Below are 25,699 nucleotides of genomic sequence, written 5' to 3' on the forward strand. Positions count from 1 at the left end.
CGGCAGCTGCGTCGCGTATCCTTGCCGTGACGTTCAGCAGCTGCAAGTGCCCACGTCAGCGATAGTGACGTGCCTGTTTCAGTGATGCTCTCCAAGTTTCGGAATGTCGTACAGAAGGCGATGCGCCACTGGTTTCCGGGTAAGCAAAAAGAAAGGAAAACCTGCGGAGGTACCCGACGAGAAAGCGCTGCTCGTGCACATAATGGGAAAAGGTCGTTGCTTTCGGTTTGCAAGGAGGTACACCACGGCGGTAGGAATAGAGAACCTGGGCCCGTATTTACAAAAAGTTCTTTCTCTAGAACTGTCTGTAAGAGCAGATGGTAGTCAACCGTGAAGTTGAGCGTACTGGTAGAGAAGGAGGCCGGCCAATGGCAAACAACACTGAAGAAAAAGAAAATTACACGGTCTCTTAAGATCTCTCGTATAAGAGGCGAACAGCGAAAGCCTACTCTTCATCCTCTTATCATTCGCCTCTTTCTCTTTGCCTCTTCTCTTTCTCTTCTTACGAGTAATTTCAGTCAATATTAGTAATTACTGGTCATTGCTAAGCCTTTTTAGTCATTTCTAATGAATTGTAATCGTTACAAGTTGACGCTAGACATATTGGTAATTTCGTAGTCATTACCAGTCATTACAAGTAATTTCATTCATTATTAGTCACCACTGCTCACTACTAAGCATCTTCGGCCATTTGTAATCAATTGTGGTCATTACAAGCCGTGTTGGTCATATCATAGTCGTAGCAGTCATTGCCAGTCATTTTAGTGATTATAAGTCAATGCTGGTAATTGGTAAGCATTTTTAGTCATTGTTAATGAATAGTAGTCGTTACAAGTTGTCGTTAGACACATTGGTAATATCGTAGTCATTACTAGTCATTACAAGTTATTTCATTCATACTATAGTCACTACTGTTCCCTACTAAGTCTCTTCGGTCATTTGTAATCAATTGTGGTCATTACAAGCCGTCATTAGACATGTTGGTCATATCCTACTCATTAGTAGTCATTAGAAGTCATTCCAGTGATTATTAGTCATTACTGGTAATTAGTAAACATTTTAGTCATTGTTAATGAATAGTAGTCGTTACAAGTTGTCGTTAGATATACTGATAATTTCATAGTAATTACTAGTAATTACAAGTCATTTAGTCATTATTAGTCATCACTGCTCAAAGGAAGCATTTTAGTCCTTTGTAATCAATTGTGGTCATTGCAAGCCATCGTTAGACTTATTGGTAATTTTGCAGTCATTAGTAGTCATTGCAAGTCATTAGTAGCCATTATTAGTCATAACTAGTCATTAACCTCTGCCAATCTCTATTATAACATTATCATTCACTTTAACGGTCACTATCAATCATTTTTCATTCTTTAATCTGTCTTCACATGGCGTGATGACGCTTTGGCGGACACTCCGGCGGTCAGGTCTGATGACACAAACTTCACCATGAGCCTATAAAGGCTTTCGCCTTAAAACACAATCGAGACAATATGGAGATTGAGCGCGTCCCGCCCTTTTGTAACTTTTGTAAAGGCTAATGTAACTTGTGTTGTTCCTGAGGGCTTAATCGGAAGTCTTCCGGGAAGCTTGTTTGTAAGCATAAAAAGGGCCTTTTCAGCATGTTCAGCATGCTTCGAAAGCTCGAATCAACATATCTTTTACATGGTGGCATAGCGAACCAGCTAACTTTAGAGGAAAAAAGAAATTGAGATGTCATTTTTATGCGACATATAATTGCTAAAAAAATGCACGTTTAACGCCCTCTTTCCCGTCGCCTTTATTTCCTCAATGCTGCACGAATCTTGTGCTGCCGGTCGCCTTCGTAGCAGTGCTATTTTAGCGGTCCTTACGTGTCACGTCAGGTTCAAGCATGTTCCCGGCGTCAATCTCATAAGACGACTTGTGGGCAGGGGCTACCATCGCTTTTTTAAGCAGCCATAGTGCGTATGGGCACAAACTATGCCTCTGCTAGGCGGCTAAGGGCGTACTTACTGCCTGGAGCCACATAGCATTTAATAGATACCGAGTCTGCGCGTTCTGTAGGCGCGTCCGTACTGCGCATTGAGTTGACGTGCGGTAAAGAAAGTTCCCTGGGCACAAACTTCGAGGCAATCCTTACTTGAACTGCAACGTTGTAGGCGACCAGTACAGTGCGGTGGTGGTCACATTTGTGTCTGTTCGCGCGTATGGTTTCAGAATTGAAAGTGCTAAAGCTTGCTCAGCAGCGCACAGAAAGGGCAGTTCAGCACGCGGTAAACGTCTGAACGCCAGCGCTGTCGTTGACGGGAGTGCGCCGAATTATTATAGGCCTTCCCTTTCTACTTACCGGCAATCGCCTGCGGTGGCACTGCAGGTGCTGATATACTGGCGAAGATCGGTGGTTGTAGCGGCAACGCTTAGGAGCTGGCATTTCGCGGCAACGAAAGCGATCGCCTTCTTCCTTTCTGCGACAGATTTCGCGCAAGGAACCGGCTTGAAACAAACTCACCAGGGACGCGGTGTGCGCGGATAGCTTGAGACAACGTCCTCTCTTCTTTACACATTGGGTGAACATTTTTTCGAGGGACGGCATGAGTCTCGGTGCCTGGGCGAGCTGATCGAACCTACGACGGGCTATTTCTTCTGGACCGCACAAAGCAGGACCGCGGCTTCGTTGTATCCGAATGGGCACTGGGATTGATTTGCTGCGATAGGTTTGCGCTCTACGGCCTCCTTTCCCATGAAGCCCTTGCTATGTTTTCAGTTACCTTCTAATCTCACTTGGTCCCAGCGGCCATGTAGATAAGCCTGCGACTACGAATTGAGCTGTATCGCATCCAGTCTTCAAGCGATGATTATCGAAGCGCGAAAAAAGCGAAAAAGAAAGATAGAATAAACGAAATGGTAATGCGCGAACACGCATGACGCTAAAATATTTTTTATTCTGCCTCCATAAACGTATAATCGTTGTGTGCTTTAGGAATAAAATGGAGTTGGAAAGTTTTGTTAACTGGAAGTTTGCAGTTTACAGTCGACGAGAAAACGTATCGATTGTAGCTGAGTACCTCTGTTTTACCTAGATTCCCTTTAACGTTCCTTTTTTTGCCTAACGAAAAGCCTGTTTGTGCACCATTTGTTTAACAATACCATCTAAGGCATTCATAGATGTGCAGCGAAGGAATGCAGCAGACCAATAAAGCAGTAAATATAACCTGTCCGTTGTGCCCCCCCCCCCCTTCCCCTTGCCCTGGATACGCTCCTGCCCTGGGGGTCAAAATTAATCCAGTCGTCAACATGGCGTGTCTCATAATCAAACCTTCGTTTCGGTACTTAACCATCCCAGGATTTAATTTCAATAATATATCGCGTTGGAGTGTGTGGAATGTCAACAGGAAAAAAAAATTTACCGACGATTACGATATTCCCTAATGCGAAACTTGTGCGCAACTGTATACGTGTTTTCATTTCGCAACATGTTGGCTGGCGCGGAGAATGTCTCGTACGGCACATAGCTAACGGAGCGAAGACTGCCGCGATGACTGCCTCGCTAGCCGGGAGATCGCGAGACGCAGTTCATGGGTGACGCGTGGGCGTGATTTAGAGCCGCCGCTGCAGACAGACATCCACTCATGCAGCGCTTTGTTTCCATATATGGTATATGGTCGACCCGCTCGCCGCATGCCATCGGTAAGCAGACTACGGCACGCTACTCTGGCGCCATCTGGTAACGGTCGTCGCCGCAGAGCCCGTCTTGCGCGGCACTACGCTTTCCACCTCACACTTTGAACATACTTTCCTCCTCTGCTTTCCTCCTCGCGCTCTCTTTGCTATCGCCGTATTTCAGCCCACGCTGCGCTTCGCGTTCGCTCTTTGATCCTTCGTTGTGCTCGTTCACTCGATTACGCCGAGGGAGGCCTAGTCACGCCGACGCTCAACGCAGGAACGGGCGCTTATAGGAGCTGCGCTCTAAAGAAGCTAAAGACATACAATAACAACACAAAGAATGTTAAGAAGGAAAAGAGCTCCGCAATAAATGGCTTTCTTAGTTCACTAAGTGAAAATATTGTTAATGTGAACATGAACTTCGCCAATTACTACATGATCAGCAATATTAAGGCATCTGGCTTCCTAGTTTCTGTGGCAGTTTTATACCCCCGACAAGAATGGTTATGCATCCTTATTCAAGAGCTGAGTGGATTTGACCGCGAATCTTGATGCTAAACCTATGTTCCTAATTGTGCTGGCATAGTAATGCCGGTCCTATTTTGCCAGAGCTTCCAACAGGTACAGACAGAATAAATTGAAGCGCTACGCTCAGAAGCCACACGTAAATCATGACACATACACTTGGAATGAACCGGAATGAACGGGAGGTATTTTGACATCGCTTCTGAACAGTGTTTCAAAACGCTAGCGATTTTTTACTGTGTGGTTTCGTGACTTTGCATTTATAAATATTTTAAAGACACTTTCTCATATGAATAATAGGAGATATTGAAAATGCACGGGCCTCCGGCAACACTTGTCGGGTTGCCTGTTTTTCCGACGACGCATTCGGGATGCGCATGTATGCTGAGAGGGCCATTTAAAGCCTCCAATATGCAATAATCGCCTTCATCGTCCAGCGATTCACAACCAGTGGACCACACTGCGCTGCCACGAGTGAACAAAGCCATCTGGCACGCACAGACATAAAAATTTGCAAGCTTTTTGTTTCTCCCTCCTGTTCGTACGGACCGATAGACTTAAGAGGTATGCTGCTTTGAAAAGAAAACCTGCGCCCAGCATCCTTTTGCAGCAACTTGCGCGCTGTACCGAGCTATGAGCCGTGGAAAGTTGGTTACTCGCTCTTCAGTTTTAATAATAATAATATTTGGGGTTTTACGTGCCAAAACCACTTTCTGATTATGAGGCACGCCGTAGTGGAGGACTCCGGAAATTTTGACCACCTGGGGTTCTTTAACGTGCACCTAAATCTAAGCACACGGGTGTTTTCGCATTTCGCCCCCATCGAAATGCGGCCGCCGTGGCCGGGATTCGATCCCGCGACCTCGTGCTCAGCAGCCCAACACCATAGCCACTGAGCAACCACGGCGGGTGCTCTTCAGTTTTCGTTGCAAACTTCTAAAACTGTTGTCGGTTGTGGCCTCTCGGTACGCAGTAGCAGGTTCGCGCGTGGAGCGTGCGATATGAAACCGTGCAAGGTGGAATGTGCGTGCATGCGCCAGAAGGACAAGGCGGAGACGGCCAGGTTGGTTATGCAAGGGTTCCGAGGCGGGGCATGGTCTCCGAGGAAAGGAAGAAGATGGCGGCGATGGGTTGCAGCCGCCACCTTCCTGAGCAGGCCCACAGTTGCCTGCGTGTGCCTCGCGTTCTGCCCGAGCTAACGGTAGTAGGGCTGATTCCATGTGTTGCTTTTTTCCGTTTCCCCAAAAGGTATCATGTCCCACTGGATTTGACCGGGTTGACGTTCGGCCTGGTCGCCATGACGCAGTAGCAGGCACAAAGTGCTTTTTCATCCCCGTCTCTTCGATCGCTTTATATCTGTCACTGCACCACAGGATGGGTCGTAAATCTCCGTCTATCTCCTTCCGCACTCTTTGTGGCGGTAAATATCTGATCGACGAAATGTATTTCCAACAAACGAGCTCTCAGGCCTATCTTGGGAAAGGTACATGGTTCGAGGACGCATGCGCAAACTGTTCCCCTCCCTCGCTTCCGCCACAGTCACACTCGCACACGCACGCACGCACGCACGCACGCACACACACACACACACACACACACACACACACACACACACACACACACACACACACACACACACACACACACACACACACACACACACACACACACACACACACACACACACACACACACACAAACACACACACACACACACACGCACACACACACACGCACACACACACACACACGCACGCACGCGCACACGCACACACGCGCGCACACACGCGCACACGCGCACACACACACACACACACACACACACACGCACACACACACACGCACGCACGCACGCGCGCACGCACGCGCACACACACACACACGCACACACACGCACACACACACACACACACTCGAATCGAATCCTAGCCACGACGGCCGCATTTAGGTGCACGTTAAAGAACCCCAGATGGTCAACAATTCCAGGAGTCCTACGGCTTCCCTCATAATTAGAAAGTTGTTTTGGCACTGAAAACGCCATAATTTTTAAAACTACGATTCTCCTGTGCCATGCATACGTCTGCGAGCTGATGGGCAGAAAATTGGGCAATGGGACCCTTATATGCATTGAAAACAAAATAAACTGAATTAAAACGGTTCAAACCACATTATTTCTGTACGTTCTACAGCGGAGCTGTCTATGGCTACCCTCCGCAAAAATCATGGCGGCGAACAAAAAACGCCTTGCGACGAAGCCGACTTTTACGTGAATGCTCTGTAGCTCAATATTAAGTAGGTATCTTGGAAAGAAATCATACCGAAATTGGTCGCTTAGACGACCCTATCATTGCGTCGAGTTTAATTTACTTCTCATTATTAGTTAGTTCACAGTAAAGTTGTAAACGTTACAGAATTCCCGCCTTTCAGTACATGGGCATCTAGGGAAGGAGTAAGGTTACAGGAAATGGCTGTAGCTTTTGTTTTATGGAAACAAATTAGATGAGAATTATCCGCGAAGGCGCGACTCTATCATTACGCCCAGTTTCATTTACTTTTCAAAATTACGTAGTTCACAGTGAAGCTGTAAATATTGGGGAATTTCCGTCTGCTGTCAATACATGGGCTTCTACGGGACGGAAACGGACAACCCCTAGTTTGTCTGCTACAGTAAAACTCTAGTCCTTCGTAGTTTCATTAAGCTAATTAAATAAGAAATTTTCTCAATCGCGATTGACAAACATTTTTTTTCGTACACTCCCTTGGACTGCGCCCCGGTCAACGCGTATACAGTCACTCATGTCGAGACAGACAGACAGACAAGAAACTTTAATTGGTCCGAAGGGACTACGTTGTCGTAGTCGCGGGCCGCACCCGCGCCGGGGGCGGAAGACCGTGATCTTCAGCCCTGGCGCAGGCCCTTTGGACAGCCCGAAGTTGGACTTGAAGCTTGTCGCTCTTGACGGCTTCATCCCAATCTTCTTGCCTGTTGAAAGGCGAGTGGCGCAACACAGAACATTGCCACAGCATGTGGTTCAAAGTGGATCGTTCCTCGCCGCAGTCTGGGCAGCGGGGATCCACACCCGGAGTGTAGTGGCTCAGCCTTGAGCGAGACGGAAAGGAGCCCGTCTGCAGCATTCTCAGCACCGACGCCTGGGGTCTGCCTAGCTTCGGGTGAGGAGCCGGAAACTGTCTGCGTCCCAGCTGGTAGTGAGCAGTTATCTCGTGGAAAGTTAGCAGCGGGTCCGTGGTTCGGTCGATCCCCTGCGAAGCTGGGCCCCTCGGACCGACGCGGTTGATGAGACCTCGCGCCTGGTCGTGGGCCAGCTCATTCGGGTTGATCGAGCCAGGGGAGACGTCCCGGCCCATGTGAGCCGGGAACCAAGTGATGACGTGACGGGCCGTGCCTGTCTTGCGGGTCCTCAGCGCTGCTGCAGCCTCGGCCGAGACCGAGCCGGCGAGAAAGGCCATCGCCGCCGACCTGGAGTCCGTGAAGATCTGCGTGCGCCCGGGTTCGCACAGAGCCAGCGCCACTGCGACTTGCTCTGCGACGGACGCCGTCGAACGTTGTATAGACGCCGCATTCAGGATCTTGCCCTGGGGGTCAACCACCGCAGCCAGGTAGGAGTTTGATCCGGGATACCGCGCCGCGTCGACAAAGGACGCGAGCTCTGGGTTCTGCAGGGCAGTCTTGATGAGTGCTCGGGCTCTGGCTGCGCGCCGGGCCTCGTTGTGCTGTGGATGAACGTTCCTCGGGAAGGGGGAGACTCGAAAGGCGTCCCTTTCACCCTCGCAGAGCGGGACTGCGCACGACTCCTCGGCCATGGCTGCCAGACCCGCCATCTCGAGTATTCGACGGCCGGCCTTGGTGGTAGAGAGGCGAACAATCTGTGCCGTTTTCTGTGCTTCGATCACTTCGCTCAGGGTGTTGTGGACCCCGAGTTGCATCAGCTTCTCCGTGCTAGTCGTCACGGGGATGCCGAGGACTCGTTTAATGCTCTTCCTCATGAGTGCGTCGATCTTGTTCTCCTCCGACCGCGACCAGCTTAGCGCAGAAGCCACGTAGTTGATATGGCTCATGAGGAAGGCGTGGTAGATCCTTATGAGGTTGGCTTCGCTGATGCCCCCCTTCCTGCTCGTCACTCGCGAAACGAGTCTGAGCATGTTCTCCGTCTTCGCGCTCAGGCGCGCGATCGTTTGCGCGTTGCTGCCCTTTGCATTGAGGACCAGTCCGAGCACCCTGAGAGAATCCACCCTCTGGATGCGCTGACCCGTCTTCGTTCTGAGTTCAATCGGTACTTGGTCCAGCGTCGTGTCGAACTTGCGGCCTTTTCTGTCGGGCCGATACAGCAAGAGTTCCGACTTGGTCGGCGAGAGGACCAGTCCCGTGCCCTCGAGGAATTCTTCCGTGACGTGCAAGGCCTCTTGCAGGGCCCGCTCCACCGCTGCGTCCGACCCACCGCCGCACCAGACGGTGATGTCGTCCGCGTAGAGAGCGTGATTAAGATTGGCGGCCCCGATTCGGTCGAGTCGGACTGATAGGTCTCTCATGGCGATGTTGAAGAGCAGTGGAGATAACACCGCACCCTGCGGCGTGCCGCAGGCTCCCAGCGCGTATCCGTCCGACTTGATCTGGCCCAACTTGATCGTGGCCTTGCGATCTCTTAGGAAAGAGCTCACGTACGCATGGAAGCGTTCGCCAAGGTTCAGTCTCGTCACAGAGTCGAGGAGGTGCTTGTGTTTGACCGTGTCGAAGGCCTTGGCGATGTCCAGCGCCAAGATGCCTCGGACGTCTCTCGTGACCACGTCGACTATCTGCCTCTTGATCAGCAGCATGACCTCTTGAGTGGACAGCGAGGGTCTGAACCCGACCATATTCGGTGGGAGGAGGTGTCGTTCCTCGACATGTCTCGATATTCTGTTGTGGATGACATGCTCCGCCACCTTGCCCACGCAAGACGTGAGCGAAATGGGTCGCAGACTGTCTATGGCTGGTGTCTTGCCCGGCTTCGGAATTAGGATCACCGTGGCTTCCTTCCAGGCATCCGGTACGATGCCCGACTCCCAGACGTCGTTGATTTCCTTAGTGAGCAGTTCGATCGAGCCGTCGTCCAGATTTCGAAGGAGTCTGTTCGAGATTCCATCCGGCCCGGGCGCCGATCTTCCGTTGAGGCCTTGAAGGGCCGCTCTGACCTCCGAGACGGAGAAGGGGGAGTCGAGCTCCTCGTCCGCCTTGCCGCCATAGGCCGGGTAATCTTCTGGTCCGGACTGCCCAATGGGGAGGTAGCGACGCGCCACTTCGTCCATCACTTCGTTCTTAGATGCGCCTTCGCTATTGAGCTTGTGGACCAGCCTATCGATGGCCAGAGTGTGGTTTCTCTTGGACTGTGTGTCGTCCAATAACTGCTTGAGGAGGTTCCACTTGCCTCCCGCACGCATCTGGCCGTCGACCGACGCGCAAACTTCGTTCCACTGCTGCTGGCCGAGCTCCTTGCAGTGCGATTCGATCTCGCGGTTGAGGGCCGTGATCCTCCTCCGGAGGTTGCGATTCAGCTTCTGCGTCTTCCATCTGGCCGTGAGGGAATTCTTGGCTTCGAGCAGGTGCGCCAATCGAGCGTCCATGCGGTCGACCTTGAGGTCCGTTTCAACGGTCCTGGTGACCGCAGCTACGTCCTTCTTGAGCTGCGCTGCGAGGTCCGCAAACGACTCGTAATTTTCGTGGTCATCCTGCCTTCTCTTTCGGAAGGCGTCCCAGTCGACTATTTCGAAAGCCCTCTGCGGGGCCGCACTGACCGGTAGGGAGATTTCCACGATGTAGTGGTCACTGCCCAGGTTCTCTTGTAAGTTGTGCCACTCCGCTCCCGGCGCGTTCTTGACGAAGGCCAGGTCTGGGGTGGTGTCTCTCGAGACCGAGTTTCCCATGCGCGTGGGGTAATGGGGGTCGGTTATCAGTTCCAGGGAGCTGTCAGTCACTGCCTGCAGGAGACTGCAGCCTTTGGGGATGCTTCTCACATAGCCCCAGGCTTCGTGCGGCGCGTTGAAATCTCCAGCCATAACAAGCGGCGTCTCTCTCGCCTTAGACGATGCCTTGGTTGTTAGGCTGTAGAAGGTCTGCCGGTTGTCCCTAGGAGAGCAGTACACATTGGTAACGTAGACGCTGTTCTTCAGCCAACTGTTGGGTATGATCTCGACGAGCAACGCTTCCAGTTTGGTGTTGCCAAGACGGAGATCGTGCTGCTGGAAGGCGCACTTCTTTGCAATAAGTATCGCGATGCCGAGCCCGCTCTCCGCCAACGAGGAGACAGCTCGGTATCCCTGGAGGGAAATAGTTTCCATTCCTGTTTCCTGTAGTAAAATGACGTGGGGCCTCTCTTGCGGCTCCCGGGCCTTGATGAACTGCACCAGCTGAGGCCTGCGCCTCCGGAAGCTGGCGCAGTTCCACTGCCACACGATGAGCTTACTATCCGGTCTGGCCATGGTTGGGCATGTTGGACCGGAGGTGGGCTGGGGTGCCATCTTGCTCGTCAGCCCCCGACAGCTGATTGTCCTGTATCATTTCGCTGGACACCGCCTCCGGCCTGGCGGCGTCGCCGTAGTGTAAGTCACATCGCTTGGCAAGCTCGTTCTCAAGCAGTTGCACTCTGAGTAGAAGGGTCTGGTTACTCTGTACCAACTCGGCAAAAGATTTTTGCATGCGGTCCAAGGACCTCTGCATGGCAGCCTCCGCCGTGCTCACATCTTCAACCGTACCGTGGGAGGAGGTGGCTCTGCGCTTGACCGCCCTTGCTGTGGCCCCATCTTCCGTAGACGTTTGCCTTGCCGCGGCCGCTTGGATGGCGCTGGCGTTTCGGAAGGCCTCAAAGTCGGCCTTCATTCTCTGAATTTCCTCCTTGAGACACTCATGTCGAGGCTTGTTTTAACGGCCACCTGCGTCTAAACGGCACTCCATCGTAGATGCGTCGACAACACCAATGTCTTTAGAGCGGCGTCGTAAAAAACCCTTTGGTGGTCGCTGTGCGTATGAATGACGTAGTGCGTGACGTGTGCACGCCTGAGATTTCCTTGTATTTCGCATTAACAACATACACATAACTATATATGTAGTTCCATACCAACGAAACTCTATGCTAACATAATTTATACCAACATAGCAGCTTCGCTGGTCAACCACCCTCACAGCGTGGAATGGCTCCTCATTTTATGCGAAGCATATTACTAGAGCTCAACCCAGCTCCTCAGGCGCGGCGGTGTCGCCTTCAAGGCTGACCACGTGACACCGTGACGTCACGACAGAGGAGAAACGGGGCTCCAACTCGTGCCGTCGCTCGCGGCGTCGCGGCGGTATATAAGCAGCTGCGCTTGTTTCTATGTGGCTTTGGCTCAACTCTTGCAAGATGGGCTGGGTGGGAATCGAACCAGGGTCTCCGGAGTGTGAGACGGAGACGCTACCACTGAGCCACGAGTACGATGCTTCAAAGCGGTACAAAAGCGCCTCTAGTGAATGCGGTGTTGCCTTAGAAACGAGCTGTCTCTAAGGCTCAGGCGTGCGTCGCTTGCGCAGGCGCACATTTCGTTGCCGCGCCGAACGCTGCGTTGCTCGACGCTCACCGCGTCCAATGCGGGGCGCGTAGTCGCTGCGCCGTAGCCCATTGTCTTACACCCCTTGGCGGGTCGACGGGAACGCTGTCGCGTTCCACTCTTGAAGGCGAAGCAGAGTAACGCATGAGTTGTTTCTTCGTCTAGCCGAACCAAATATAGCCAAGCAACAGCAGTTCACCAGGCTAAACAGTGGCTCAACAACTAAAATAAAGGCTAGCATGCTTCGCATCCTGGGCTTAACCTTAGCTAAGCCACAGCCATTTTTTTTTCTTTCTTTTTGATTGGGGACGCCCGAAACGAGGCGAGACAGGAACCTACCTATACCTATATATAAGTGTTTGGATTGCATTGATAACATTCTTGATTTAGTTATCTAAATATACTTGCTCGTTGTGAAAGGGCTGCGACGAAGTGAAGGCTTCGCAGGTACACGCGACAGGCGATGCGTTTGCGCGTGTGTAGCGCTATGAAGCATCTACTGATTTAACAACTCGTTGTGTATGCGGGCCACGTTCCGGGGCTTCCGTGAACGAACAGGCAGACCGTACTTGAAACGTGCTTCACTGCATGACAGCCAAAGGATGCAAGGAAAGAATGCGCAGCCCAGTCGCCCTGCGTTCCGGTCAGTGATATACCCACATAGTGGGCGAGAGCGATGCAATCGCGGTATGGGCCGCGTGACGGAAGGGGGAAAGCGCTATCACGCGAGCACACGTGTACAGATATGCGAAAATTCGCTTCTCGGAAGTGCGTACGTGTGTACTTGCGTGTGGCAAATCGGCTGCCGTGTGTCGAGCTTGTGCAACTTGAGTGAGTGAGTGAAGAAACTTTATTGCAGGTGCGGCGAGGACGCGACACGCGCACTCGGATAATCCCACGTCGAGACCGGTAGGTTTAGCCCACCGGCCCGGTCGCAGGCATGCCGGACAACCAGGATTTGCTTTTCTAGAGCGGGGCTACGCAGAAGCGAGTCCCACTCCTCCTTGATGAACTTGGGGTATGTCGACCCATACTCCCAGAGCATGTGCGCTAGAGTGGAGGTCATAACTCAATCATCTTAGCACCGCTATGACCGAACGTAAGACACGTGACATATTCGCCTGAATGCAACGCGAGCGTCATGTAGAAATGTGCACGATGAACGCGGAACATCTCAACTACTCTCATGCAACACATGCGAGGCGCACAAGCAACAGGGAGCAAAAACTGCAAGTACCACTTCGTTGATCAATTTCACCCTTTACTGCATAATTTATTGTTTCCTTATAATATTATTCATGTATTCATGGAGTTGTAGGGAAGCATAACACGTGTACTCCCATGGAAACTAACTAATTTCTGTGGTTTGAATTTGCACAAGAAAGGGTATGTTGCATATTTGCAACAGTGCGCAAATGGAGAAGTTGAAAGTGAAATATACACTTCGTGTGATTCATACTCAGATGTTTATTTACACGTGACAATCATTGGTGCACTTATGTTTTAGTGTGGAACAAACAGAAGCAATAGTACTTGCTTGTGCAGCACAGGTCGCTCCCACACTTCCTGCTGTGCGTCATGCAGATTCCCGTGCAGCCAAGAAACAATGCGGTGTTTTCGCGTTATCGTCGAAATTTAGAACATAGAAGCACAGACGTGGGGCTGTGCTCGTGACGACGCGATACGGCAGCGTGCGGATGCACCGCATCCTTTCGAAAAAAAAGTAAATAAAGGAAATTCGACCCCAAAAAAAAAAAACATCTTCCACACATATTGAATCGAAACGGACTTACACTCGTGGTTGTCGTCACTTCCGGAAAGGTCGCTGCTTTCACTACCAGAATTAATTTCTCGGCTATAAAAGCGTTTAAAAGCCATTTCACTTTTCAGAAGAAAATAAACCACGTACACTTTGTTGCATTTGCGCAACATAGCAACGTTCCGTCGCCAGGGACTAACTATTCCGCGATAACAATGTTTTCTTTTTCTAATGTACAGAGTCAGGAGGATGTGGACCTTAGCGTAAGAAGTTTTTTTGCACTTTGTCTTGTGGAGAAATACATTCACAATCGGCAAAACTTACCTGCATCACTTCTCGCGGCGGTGCGCAGCCTCCGCCACGTTTGTTTTGGTAGAAGATGCGAAGGATAGCACAGATGGCAGCACAAGGCGGCGTGTTCTTTAAACGAATGCTGCGGAAATGCAACGACGTGTACGGGCAGCTCTAAACGAACTTTGCTTCTGTTTTTAACGCCGTTCATCGGTATATTGCGCAAATGCAACAAGGTGCAGTAAAGGGCTAAGCCGGCTGCGCCGAAGAACCGGAACTCCAAGGCCGGACCACGACACGAATCAAGACCAAGGCAACGCCAAGAAAAGACGAGTGAGCAAGGAACGCAGTACGCCGACCGTGCCCGCTCCAGCTCATTTCGACCTCAACGCGAAAGATCGCGGTCCCCTTCCCGAGAAAGAAGTAACAGCAAGGGACGGGAAGGCACAAGCAAGACCGAGAAATAGAAGATAGAAAAAGCCCGAGTGCTAACTGAGGATTTATTGCACGTCATTTGAAATATATATCACACCATAACAGCAAATGAAAGGAGAGAAAGAGAGAGAGAAATGAATGTTTATTTCTGGGCTAGCGACAGAGAAAAAGGGATCTCTCTTCGTCCCCAAGTGGCCGGCTTCCTCATTCTAGGAATCCGCTAGCTCTTTCTGCTACCTTGCGGTCCACCAACTCTCGCTGGTCATCCAACCGAAAAAGAGAAGAATGTGGAAAGCCATGCTATCCTGCCTCCCTCCCCCTCTCCCCCCCCAAGGAAAAGGCATAAAAAAAAGAAGAAATGAAGAGACGATAACGAGCGTCACACAACCAGATCAACCGGGCAATACATAAAAAAACAGAACTCATTTTGCCGACAATGCCACCGACGGAGCGCTGTGTCTCGTCATCTTTGTCGACGTCTGTGTGTGGTTTGCGTTGAACTGTACAAGAAACAGTAGGTGTAGTAGGAGGCGTTTGTCGTTTTAGAAAGTTGGTCCGCTCAACAGGTCAGTGGGGCAGCAACCCAAGGAACAGAGTTGAAAGAGTGACCCGAGTGGCCTAGTAGCAGCACCGGAAAATTTTTCAAAGTATTAAGATGGCGACATGACGTCTGCGGGAAAGAACGGGGTTGGTGGGAAGCAGACGTGGTGGATGAGATCGGTTTCTTCTTTAAAGGGACATTAGCCTCAGCCGATCGACGTAAGCGTCGTCGCTGCGGTATACATGAGTGACATGAACCTATGTCGTGGAGGTGCCGAAAAAGATATGTTGACGGTTGGTACCCTGGTACGTGTCGGTGGCAGCTTAAAAAAATATAAGAATGAGAAAAGGAAAACAAGAAAAGAAGCACGAGAGGGCAGGAGTACTTGGGAGAAGGGCTCCTATGGTTGATCTATGCGTAGACGCGTGGAAGCAAAATATGTAATTGAATATTAGTGGAGGAGCAGGGAATAGCAGAAAAAGTAGGAATAAATGTGCTTAAAAATTGAGGTTAGCTGGTGGCATAATGTATTTTGTGCCTTATTCAATGATATGAAAATTTCTAAATTTAAGTTACAACTGTTAGCGATTGTAAGTTAACACGTGCCAAATTAGTTCCCGTTGAGTTAGGCACTTAAACTTGTGCAAGAGGTATGTATGATTCCGTAGTAGAAGAAGGAGGAAAACAGGTGGGTTTCCAGTGGCCCAGGTAGTTGAACCGAATACCTCCCGCATATGAGGCGGTTGTTCGGCCACTTGGTCGGTGTACCCGTGTAAGGGCCTCACCTCCAACTTGGCAGCCCAAAATTTGGAGGAAAAAGATTTCAACGGAGAAGCTTCTCACTCACTCTGTGCAGCGATGACGCGCGCGCGCGCATTGGTGAATTTTATCAACCTGTGTACTTCCGTGTGCACCTACTAGATGGCGGGAGCTGCACCGTGACCTCTGATCCAATGGTACATCCGAAGTGTGCACAACTAGCCGGCTGCGCCGGCATAGTTTTGACCAAGAAGTTCGGTACCGCGTAAAGGCCACACCTCGTTAAATTTGTGAAAAGTGCGGCTCTTACACGAGTCTATACAGTACATGTCATGCATGGGATTCAAGTTGAAACGCATTTCTGAATAGGGGGAGGGGGGGGTTCATTTTTGATACAGATATTTGATGACTGGCAGGATCAATTAGGACCGGCGATATTAGAAGCACTCATTTGTGTTTCGGAAAAGGTTTCATTGCAATAGCAATACTACGAACACTTGATCCGCGCTTTCGCCGTTGACTTTGTCGTGATGTTATGGTATCGGCGTGTAGCGACGCAGTCAGCACATGGAGTGTAAGGTTTCCAGAAAAGCTCAGTGCGCTTGGCTAAGAGGCCGAAGCGACGAATCTAAGTGGACGTACCGTCACGCTGCGGTCTATCACCTCTGCTGGCGAAGCGTTTTAAAGGACTGACAACTGGCCTGAACGTGTTGTGAAACGTTGGTGGAAATGAAATGACCATGATTTGTAGTGACAGAATCCAGCGCGCTTTTCGTGATTTTAGTAGGGTTTATACTCTTAAGTTCAAAAAGAGAGATAGATAGAGAGAAAGGCAAAGGAAAGACAGGGAGGTTAACCAGAGATTATCTTCGGTTGGCTACCCTGTACTTAAGGAGGGGCAAATGGATGCGATAGGTGAGAGAGGGAAACGGAGAAAAAATAAAAATAAATGAAAAAAAATAAACAAACACACACACGTACACACGATACACACGAACTGTTTCTGCGGGCACTGTCACGCAGCCTGCAAAGGCGTTCCTAGTGTTACGCAGTGTCACCGTACAATCCTACGTCACACAGTGTGCAGCCCCAATTTGTGAGAAAATCCAGTGTCTTTTAAGTACCGCAGCAGCGCCTTCATAGCGGATCGCGCTGATGTTGGCGTAGGCCAGTTTCCAAGGATGTTGTTTTCTGTCATTGGGAGCTTGTCCAGTTTGTCTAGGGTGGCTGAGAGGACTGCTCTTTGCGGGTTGAAACGAAGGCACTCAAAAAGAAGGTGCGCGATTGTTTCATTGCACCCGAAGAAGTCACAAAGTGGGCTGTTGGCCATACCGATAACAAAGGAGGTCGGACGGAATTAGGGTCCAGGGAATGAAGGCGTGCACTTGTGAACTCGGATGAAATCCACTGAGCTAATGTCAGGTCACGCACAAATTCGGAAAGCTTTTTTGCTGCGTCGGCTCTCGAAAGAGGAATGGTAACACATTGGACGCCATCATGGGCAGATCGGGCAGCTGCGCTTGCTCGATCATTCCCTGTATGTCACAGGGACTAGGCAATGTTGTGATCGCGCCGCTGGCACGAGTTGTTGGGAACTCGGCGCTGACGCCCGTTGTTGCACCTGGGTCGCAAGCCCCAAGGGTAGCGTTGCCCTGGCGGCCTGGGGTACAACTGGAAGCATCCGAAGGTCCCGGCAAAGCATGAGTCGACTGGTAACAACAAAACAACTTGTTTATTCTAACATCGCAAAGAGTTGGCGGTCAGGTTGACCTAAGTAGAGAGACGGGAGTGCACTTTACTCAACAGAAGAAATCGGAGCCTTTTTTTGGCGTCCGGGGGCAGCTGCTTTTATACTCTCGCAGTTGAGGGCAAGAAGCAACCCCTCTATAGACGAGCACGTGACGGTGCCGCTCGGACACAATGGGATAAGGTGGCGCAGCCGTCGTGCCGGCGCCGTTCGGGCACAATGGGGAGGAGAAGGTGGCTCACACGTCGTGTCGGCGCCTGTCAGACCCCCTCGATTCACAGTTGTTGGGAGCTCCTCTCCCCGGCTGCCGCGCTTCGACAAGCGTGGGCACCAATATGCACATACACTCACACACGCACATGAAGACACGTGGCATCGGAACATGCCTGGACGCGCTTGGCAGGGAGGCGTAGCGGCGGCGCCGAACGGGCCAAAATGTCTGCCGCTTTGAACGAAGACCCGGCGTCCGTTGCATCCGCGCCGGCTAAACCGCGCGTCGTAGGCGAAACGTAACAGACCGCCCCGCCGGGGGAAGGAGATCCCGATGGTCAGGGGACTGCATCCGCTGTCCGGAGGGATGTCGCTCGATGATGCTCATAACCGAAGTCGGGCGTCCCTCGACGTTTCTTGAGCGCAGCGCACAGAGAAGGCCTCGTTCTCTCGTTCAGGTTCGCACGGGACACTGCAAAGTGACTTCGGGAGAGTTCACATTTTTGTTCTCGTTCCCGGCAAGCGTTAGAACTACGCTGAAACTCAACCGCTCAGTCAGCAAGCACGGCACAACCCTCACTAAGCCCTGCCAGGCTCTTTCCCCTTTTATACCACTGCCTAGTTCCTTACAGTAGTCTAGCAGTACTCAGAACGCGTCCACAAATTGGAAAATTGCACTAGAAAGCATATCATCACTTTGAAACACTACACAAAAGCAATATGTTAAAAATCCTGCCTCAGGAAGAAAAACATCAGTAACAAACAATTTTGAGGCTGATTCCTACGTTAGGGGCTTCGACTTAAGCCATCGGCGTTACCGTTGAGACTCCCCTTTTTGTAACGCACCTCAAAGGAATATTGTTGCAAAGCGAGGCTCCAGCGCAGGAGGCGGCCATTTTTGGGAGAGATGGTCTGCAGCCATTGGAGAGGGCAGTGATCCGTCTCAATAATAAACCTCGAGCCGGCTAGATAGCATGACAATTTCTGAACGGCCCACACGAGACACGCACACTCTTTCTCGGTGGCGCTATACGCCTGCTCACGACTGGTCAGCTTACGACTAGCATACAGGACGGGGTGTTCTACTTCTCCATTTTCCCGTTGGCACAGTACAACGCCCATGCCTCGCTCACTAGCATCGCACTGAACAACGAACCCTTTTGTATAGTCTGGCGATCGTAGCACAGGCTGGCTTGTTAGGGCACTCTTTAGGGCGCTAAAAGCTCTTTCCTTTGTCTCGTCCCAGACGACTGTTTGGGGCTCTGTTTTTCTTAGAGCATCCGTCAGGGGAGCCGCGATATCAGAGTACCTGGGAATGTACCTCTGATAGTAGCCGGCGACACCTAAGAACGACCGAATATCGGTCTTCGTGCGCGGTTGCGGGAAGTCTCGCACAGCGGCCACCTTTATTTCAGAGGGGCGGCGACGACCCTGACCAATCACGTGACCGAGGTAGACAACCTCGGCCTGTGCTAACTGGCACTTAGGAGCCTTGACTGTCAAGCCCGCTTCGCGCAGGCGGATTAGCACTGCCCGCAAGTGTGCCATATGCTCAGACCAGGATGCGGAGAATATCGCTACGTCGTCTAAATACGGTAAAGCGAATTCTTGCTGTCCCCGCAACACTTTATCCATGAGGCTTGAAAAACAGTATGGCGCGTTCTTCAAACCAAAACTCAACACTTTAGGACGGAATGTTCCCATTGGTGAAATGAACGCCGCATACCTACTAGCCTCTTCTGTAAGTGGAACCTGCCCATAACCCCTGACAAGATCTAGGGTGGAAATAAACTGAGCGCTACTAACTTTCTCAAGGCGCTCCTCGATGTTAGGGATCGGATAAATTTGATCCTTAGTGATGGAATTAAGCCTGCGGTAGTCGACGCAAGGACGAGGTTCCTGGCCCGGTACCTCAACTAAAATCAAAGGGGAGGTATAATCACTCTCACCTGCCTCAATAACACCGAGCTGTAGCATTTTCTTTACCTCAGCCTCCATAATATCGTTCTGGCGGGGTGACACCCGATACGCCTTGGATCGTACTGGCTCTGGGGAGGTAAGTTCTATATCATGAGTAAGGACAGAAGTCCTACCAGGCCTCTCAGAGAACAGACCTTGAAACTCTTGTAAGAGCTGGTGTAGTTCGGTTTTCTGCTCACGCGACAGCGATGCTCCACTGACTAAGTCACTAATGACTTGACCGGTGTCTTCCCTGTTCGTCACTGAGCCTAGTCCCGGAAGCTCGACCGGAAGCTCTTCAGGAACGTTTACCATCATGCACACCACTGCTTCCCTTTGTCTATAAGGTTTGAGCAGATTACAGTGGTAAACTTGCTGTGCTTTCCGCTTTCCTGGCAGACTCACCACGTAGTTAACGTCCGACAGTTTCTGAACAATTCGTGCTGGGCCCTCCCACTGCACGTCTAGTTTGTTGTTGAGCGATGTGCGCAATATCATGACCTCATCGCCCACCTCAAAACGACGGGCCCTGGCGGTCCGATCATAATAAACCTTGGCCCTCTGCTGGGCCTTTGCCATTGCTTCACCTGACAACTCCTGTGCCCTTCTTAAGCGTTCGAGGAGCTTAAGCACGTACTCCACCACGACTGGGTCGTCGCCCCTGCCTTCCCACGATTCTCGAAGCATGCGAAGCGGAGATCGAAGCGAGCGACCGTACACCAGCTCAGCTGGCGAAAACCCCGTAGCCGCATGCGGCGCGGTCCTTAATGCAAACATCACCCCAGGCACACACAGCTCCCAGTCAGTTTGATGTTCAAAACACAATGCTCTCAACACGCGCTTCATGACGGAGTGGAGCTTCTCAACGGAATTCGACTGTGGGTGGTACACTGAGCTGTGTAACAGCTTTACCCCACACCTTTCGAGAAAAGTTGTCGTCAAAGCGCTAGTAAACACTGTGCCCTGATCTGATTGGATTTCCGCAGGAAAACCAACTCGCGCAAATATGGACAGTAGTGCATTGACTATCTCAACTGAGCTGAGTTCTTTAAGCGGCACTGCTTCAGGGAACTTTGTCGCTGGGCAGATCACAGTCAAAATGTGTCTGTACCCCGTGGCTGTTACCGGCAGAGGTCCCACTGTATCAATAACGAGCCGTCTAAAAGGCTCCGTAATGATAGGTACCAATCTCAACGGCGCCCTCGATTTGTCCCCTGGTTTGCCCACCCGCTGACAGGTGTCACATGTCCTCACGAAATGGTCTGCGTCCCGAAAACACCCTGGCCAATAGTACTCTTGCAAGAGACGGTCCTTAGTTTTCTTAACTCCTAGGTGTCCGGACCACGAACCCCCGTGCGACAAGCGCAACAGATCCTGACGATAGCATTGAGGAACGATCAGCTGATCGAACTCCACTCCCCTGCGGTCTAGATACTTCCGGTACAGGACTCCACCTCTTTCCACAAAACGCGCATTTTTCTTGGCGATGCCTTCCTTGACAATGCAGCGTATGTTTTCTAGGCTGCCATCCTTCTTTTGCTCGGCTATCAAAGCCGACCGGCTGACTTTTAGCAACCTATTAAGTCCGTCTGACGTAGGCGCGATGAGCAAATCTGCAGATAGCTCTTCTAACTTTCCTGCATCGGGATTTTCCTCTCCAGTATCTGGTGCCTTTAACGTTACAGACTCAATTTTATTCAGTTCGGGCGTGCTCTGAATATCGGCTTGCTGCGCCTCTGACCCTTTCTCATTGTTCGCCAACGTCGGCCCCGCAACTACCGCCTTTGCAGCGAGCTCCCGAACCTTCGATCTGGTTAAGGCCTGAACGCTAGCCTCACCAAACAAAAGCCCCTTCTCGCGCAGGAGGTGATCGGACCTGTTCGAAAATAGGTACGGGTACTGGGGGGGCAGCATAGATGACACTGCCGCCTCCGTCTCAAGCGCTCCGAAAGGTCCTTCAATAAGCGCTTTTGTTACCGGCAGACACACGCTATGAGCTTCCACGGCTTGCTTGATCCATGCGCACTCGCCCGTGAACATATCGGGTTCTACGTAGGAGGGGTGAACTACATCCATCGTAGCTGCGGAATCGCGAAGCACTCGGCACTCTTTCCCGTTCACGAGGAGGTCTCGCATGTAAGGCTCGAGAAGCTTCATGTTCTCGTCAGTGCTGCATATTGACAAAAACACAACTTTTGGTTTTGTTTCCGGACACTGCGCCGAAAAGTGACCCGGCTTCTGGCACGTATAACACAAGCGCGCTTGCCTCATCTCGAACCGTTTTCTGCGTTCGGCTTCGGTTGCCGCCGTCTCCTTTCGTTCGTTTTGCCGCCGTCTCCTTTCATCCGCACTACGTGTGTCGCCCCTTGCTCTCATGGGTGTGAACTTTGGCCTCTCAAACTTGGAGCCAAATTCACCCTTTTGACCGTCCTTAGCTCCGCGAGCCCGACGCGTCACAAACTCCTCGGCTAGCTCAGCGGCTTTAGCCACCGTACAAACGTCTGGCCTATCCAAGACCCAGTACCGCACGTTCTCATGTAACCGACTATAAAACTGTTCTAGCCCAAAACACTGCAGAACTTTATCGTGGTCACCGAACGCTTTCTCTTCTTTGAGCCACTCTTGCATGTTTGACATAAGCTTGTAGGCAAACTCTGTATATGACTCATTCTTGCCTTTCTCACTTTCCCGAAACTTCCGACGGAACGCCTCCGCTGACAGCCTGTACTTTTTTAGCAGACTCGATTTCACTTTGTCGAAATCCTCTGCCTCCTCTCTATCCAAGCGAGCGACTACGTCGGCCGCCTCGCCGGGTAACAAAGTTAGCAAGCGCTGTGGCCACGTTTCCCGAGAGAACCCCTGCTTCTCGCACGTTCGCTCAAAGTTAACCAGGAACAAACCAATGTCCTCTCCTAGCTTAAACGGCCGCATCAGGTCAGTCATTTTGAACAATACGCGTTCTCCTGCACCGTGTGCCTGACTTCCATTACGAGCGCGTTCCATCTCTACCTCGAGACGCTTCATTTCCAAAGCGTGTTCGCGCTCTTCTTTTTCTTTCTGCTCTTTAAGTTCGCGCTCCTGTCTCTCTGACCTCTCCTCAATAGTCTCAAGGCATTCCGACAGCTCGTCATCCTCAGCCTCTAACTCAAGAATAGCCTTTAGCAGTTCTGGTTTTCTGAGTTTGTCTGAGACATCCAGTCCCAACTCTCTTGCAAGCTCCAGCAATTTCGGTTTGCGCAACGACTTCAAATCCATGGCTGCTCTGAATGCTGCTTTCTCTACTGCCTATTATTGTCTTGCCGCAAACTAACCCGGCAGCAACGACAACCACAATTACCAGCTCTGTTTCTGACACTAACAAAAGCCTGGCAAAGCTCAGAAGAAGAAAGTCCCGCACTCACCAAACCTCGCAGCCAAGAATTCAGCGCAGTCGTTCCGCTGCAGGCAACCAGTCATCACACAGGGCTCGTTGCACTGCTCCCGGATGGTCGTTGAGCTGTTCAGCATACAGTCAACTGCATCTCTTCGCTGCTGGCCTCCGTTGTCGCGATCTCACCGCTGGCAGACAGTTGTTGTGATCGCGCCGCTGGCACGAGTTGTTGGGAACTCGGCGCTGACGCCCGTTGTTGCACCTGGGTCGCAAGCCCCAAGGGTAGCGTTGGCCTGGCGGCCTGGGGTACAACTGGAAGCATCCGAAGGTCCCGGCAAAGCATGAGTCGACTGGTAACAACAAAACAACTTGTTTATTCTAACATCGCAAAGAGTTGGCGGTGAGGTTGACCGAAGTAGAGAGACGGGAGTGCACTTTACTCAACAGAAGAAATCGGAGCCTTTTCTTGGCGTCCGGGGGCAGCTGCTTTTATACTCTCGCAGTTGAGGGCAAGAAGGAACCCCTCTATAGACGAGCACGTGACGGTGCCGCTCGGGCACAATGGGATAAGGTGGCGCAGCCGTCGTGCCGGCGCCGTTCGGGCACAATGGGGAGGAGAAGGTGGCTCCCACGTCGTGTCGGCGCCTGTCAGACCCCCTCGCTTCACAGTTGTTGGGAGTTCCTCTCCCCGGCTGCCGCGCTTCGACAAGCGTGGGCACCAATATGCACATACACTCACACACGCACATGAAGACACGTGGCATCGGAACATGCCTGGACGCGCTTGGCAGGGAGGCGTAGCGGCGGCGCCGAACGGGCCAAAATGTCTGCCGCTTTGAACGAAGCCCCGGCGTCCGTTGCATCCGCGCCGGCTAAACCGCGCGTCGTAGGCGAAACGTAACAGCAACCACTGATATATTATATCGTGCCCTTCGTGAACTATGCGATGGTGGATTTCTCTGATCTCTGAAACGAACTGCTCACGTGATCCATGGCCCAGTGTTGAGAGTACACTCTGTAGGGCTGCTTTGGAATCGCAGAAGACTGACTATGCATGGGGTGGGGGTTCCTCCTGAATGAAATGAAGCGCCGCACGCAGGGCTACCAGTTCAGCAGCTGTCGTTGATGATACATGTGACGTTTTTTGCTGTATTTTGACGAATCTTGATGGTATCACCACAGTGGCAGCTGAACTTGAACATGTGACTGAACCATCGATGTAAACGTGTACGCGGCCACTGTGCACCTCATGTAAAAGTACCAATGTGGCCTGCTTCAGGGCAAACGAAGGAATGTTAGCTTTCTTCGTGTTTCCTGTGATGGCGAGGCGTATTTAAGGTTTGTGCAGGCACCATAAAGGTGAGGATGGCCCTGCTGCAGAACCATCCTCATGATTGACAACAATTATACGACTGAAAATTGCGCGTGGGCCTTTCTGCGGGTAAAGCGGCAAGATGGTAAGGAGGTAGTCGGGCAACGTGTCGAATATGAGCCCTGAGAGCGTCGGTTGCCATGTACGTTGATATTGGGTGACCTCGAGCTTTGAAAATCGTTGCCGCTGTAGACGCACACCTCGGAAGACCGACACATGTCCTTAGCGCTTGAGCTTGTAATGCCTGGAGTACACGAAGGTTTGTTTTGCAGGTGTCACCAAGCACATGTAGGCTGTATCTTGCGAAACTGAGGAAAAAGGCGTTATAAAGCTGCCGCATTGACCGCACCGATGTGCCCCACCATTTTCCGGTGAGAAATTTGAGATGTATTATTGTCACTAACCTCCTCTTTAATATGAAACGTGCGGGCACCATGTTATGTCGCGGTCGAAAATTACCCCTAAGAAGTGGTGTTTCCGTGCGTTCGCAATTGCTTGCCCATTGATACTTATAGAGTAACGGTTCTCCATATCTGAAGCAATCGCTGACGTGGATCCAACGATTCACAGAAACATTTCCATCTTTGAGATTGTAGTGCACCAATGCGGCGTTGAATCTTCTGTTGCATCCGCTTGCCTCTCTGAGATCATAGATGGATTTAGTTCTGTATCTTCTTTCAGCCCGCCCGCGAATCGCTCGTAGTCGTTGCAGTTCGGTTTCAAATTCTTCATATTTCGGGAAAGGCTGAAAACCATGCGTTGCCTCTTGCACGGCTTTTTGAATTTCGTGTTCCAGATTTGAATGGTTCCTTTGCTGACATACTTTCTCCGTGTGCGACCGAAACGCCGACGAGTCAATTCGCCGGAGGGTCGTGGAGGAACATTTTAATAGTCCCTGGATCTTCAGGTATGTGGCAATAAGGTCGCTTCCATGTGATTCGATGTCGGGAAACCATTGCACGCTTTCTTTCAAGACGCCGAGAAACCAGGGTTAAGTCTAAGCAGCTGCTGTATGTAAGCCCGCGTAAATATGTCGGACTACCATCATTGAGACAGTAAAGGTCGTGCTGTGTGGCACAGATGCTAGTTTCCTTCCCCTGGAGTCCATCTTCAAATTCCCCCAAAGCGGATGGTGAGCATTAAAATCACCGGTGAGAATTATAGGGCCAGGTGTCGCTGATAGCACATCGTGCAGTCGTTTAGAGTCGAAGCAACTTGAAGAAGCAATGTAAACAGCGACGGGAGTGAACGTAAGCTTCTTCGTTTTTACAACTATACAAACGTACTGGTTGTCGTTATGAGGTGGGACTAGGTGCGACGCGTATGTCAGATCACATCTAGTATATACAAGGACCTTGCTCACGGCACCACAGAAAGAGGACATGAATTCCTCATAGCCAGAAACGCGTAAAATATTCCGCGCGATCGGTTCGCAAATTACGAGGGTGGGAAAACGGTTTTTGAAGACAAAGTGTCTAAAATCCAAAATTCTCGATTTGAAGCCGCGGGAA

General features: G+C 51.1%; 1 protein-coding gene across 1 annotated transcript in view; it reads right to left on the bottom strand.

Annotated features, from left to right (window-relative positions):
• The window catches only part of LOC142578369 (uncharacterized), a 144,602-nt gene that overhangs the window by 10,658 nt on the left and 108,245 nt on the right, over positions 1–25,699 (bottom strand). The window lies entirely within an intron of this gene.

The sequence above is a fragment of the Dermacentor variabilis genome, chromosome 4 (assembly GCF_050947875.1).
Source record: "Dermacentor variabilis isolate Ectoservices chromosome 4, ASM5094787v1, whole genome shotgun sequence".
In the NCBI taxonomy this organism is placed as follows: domain Eukaryota; kingdom Metazoa; phylum Arthropoda; class Arachnida; order Ixodida; family Ixodidae; genus Dermacentor; species Dermacentor variabilis.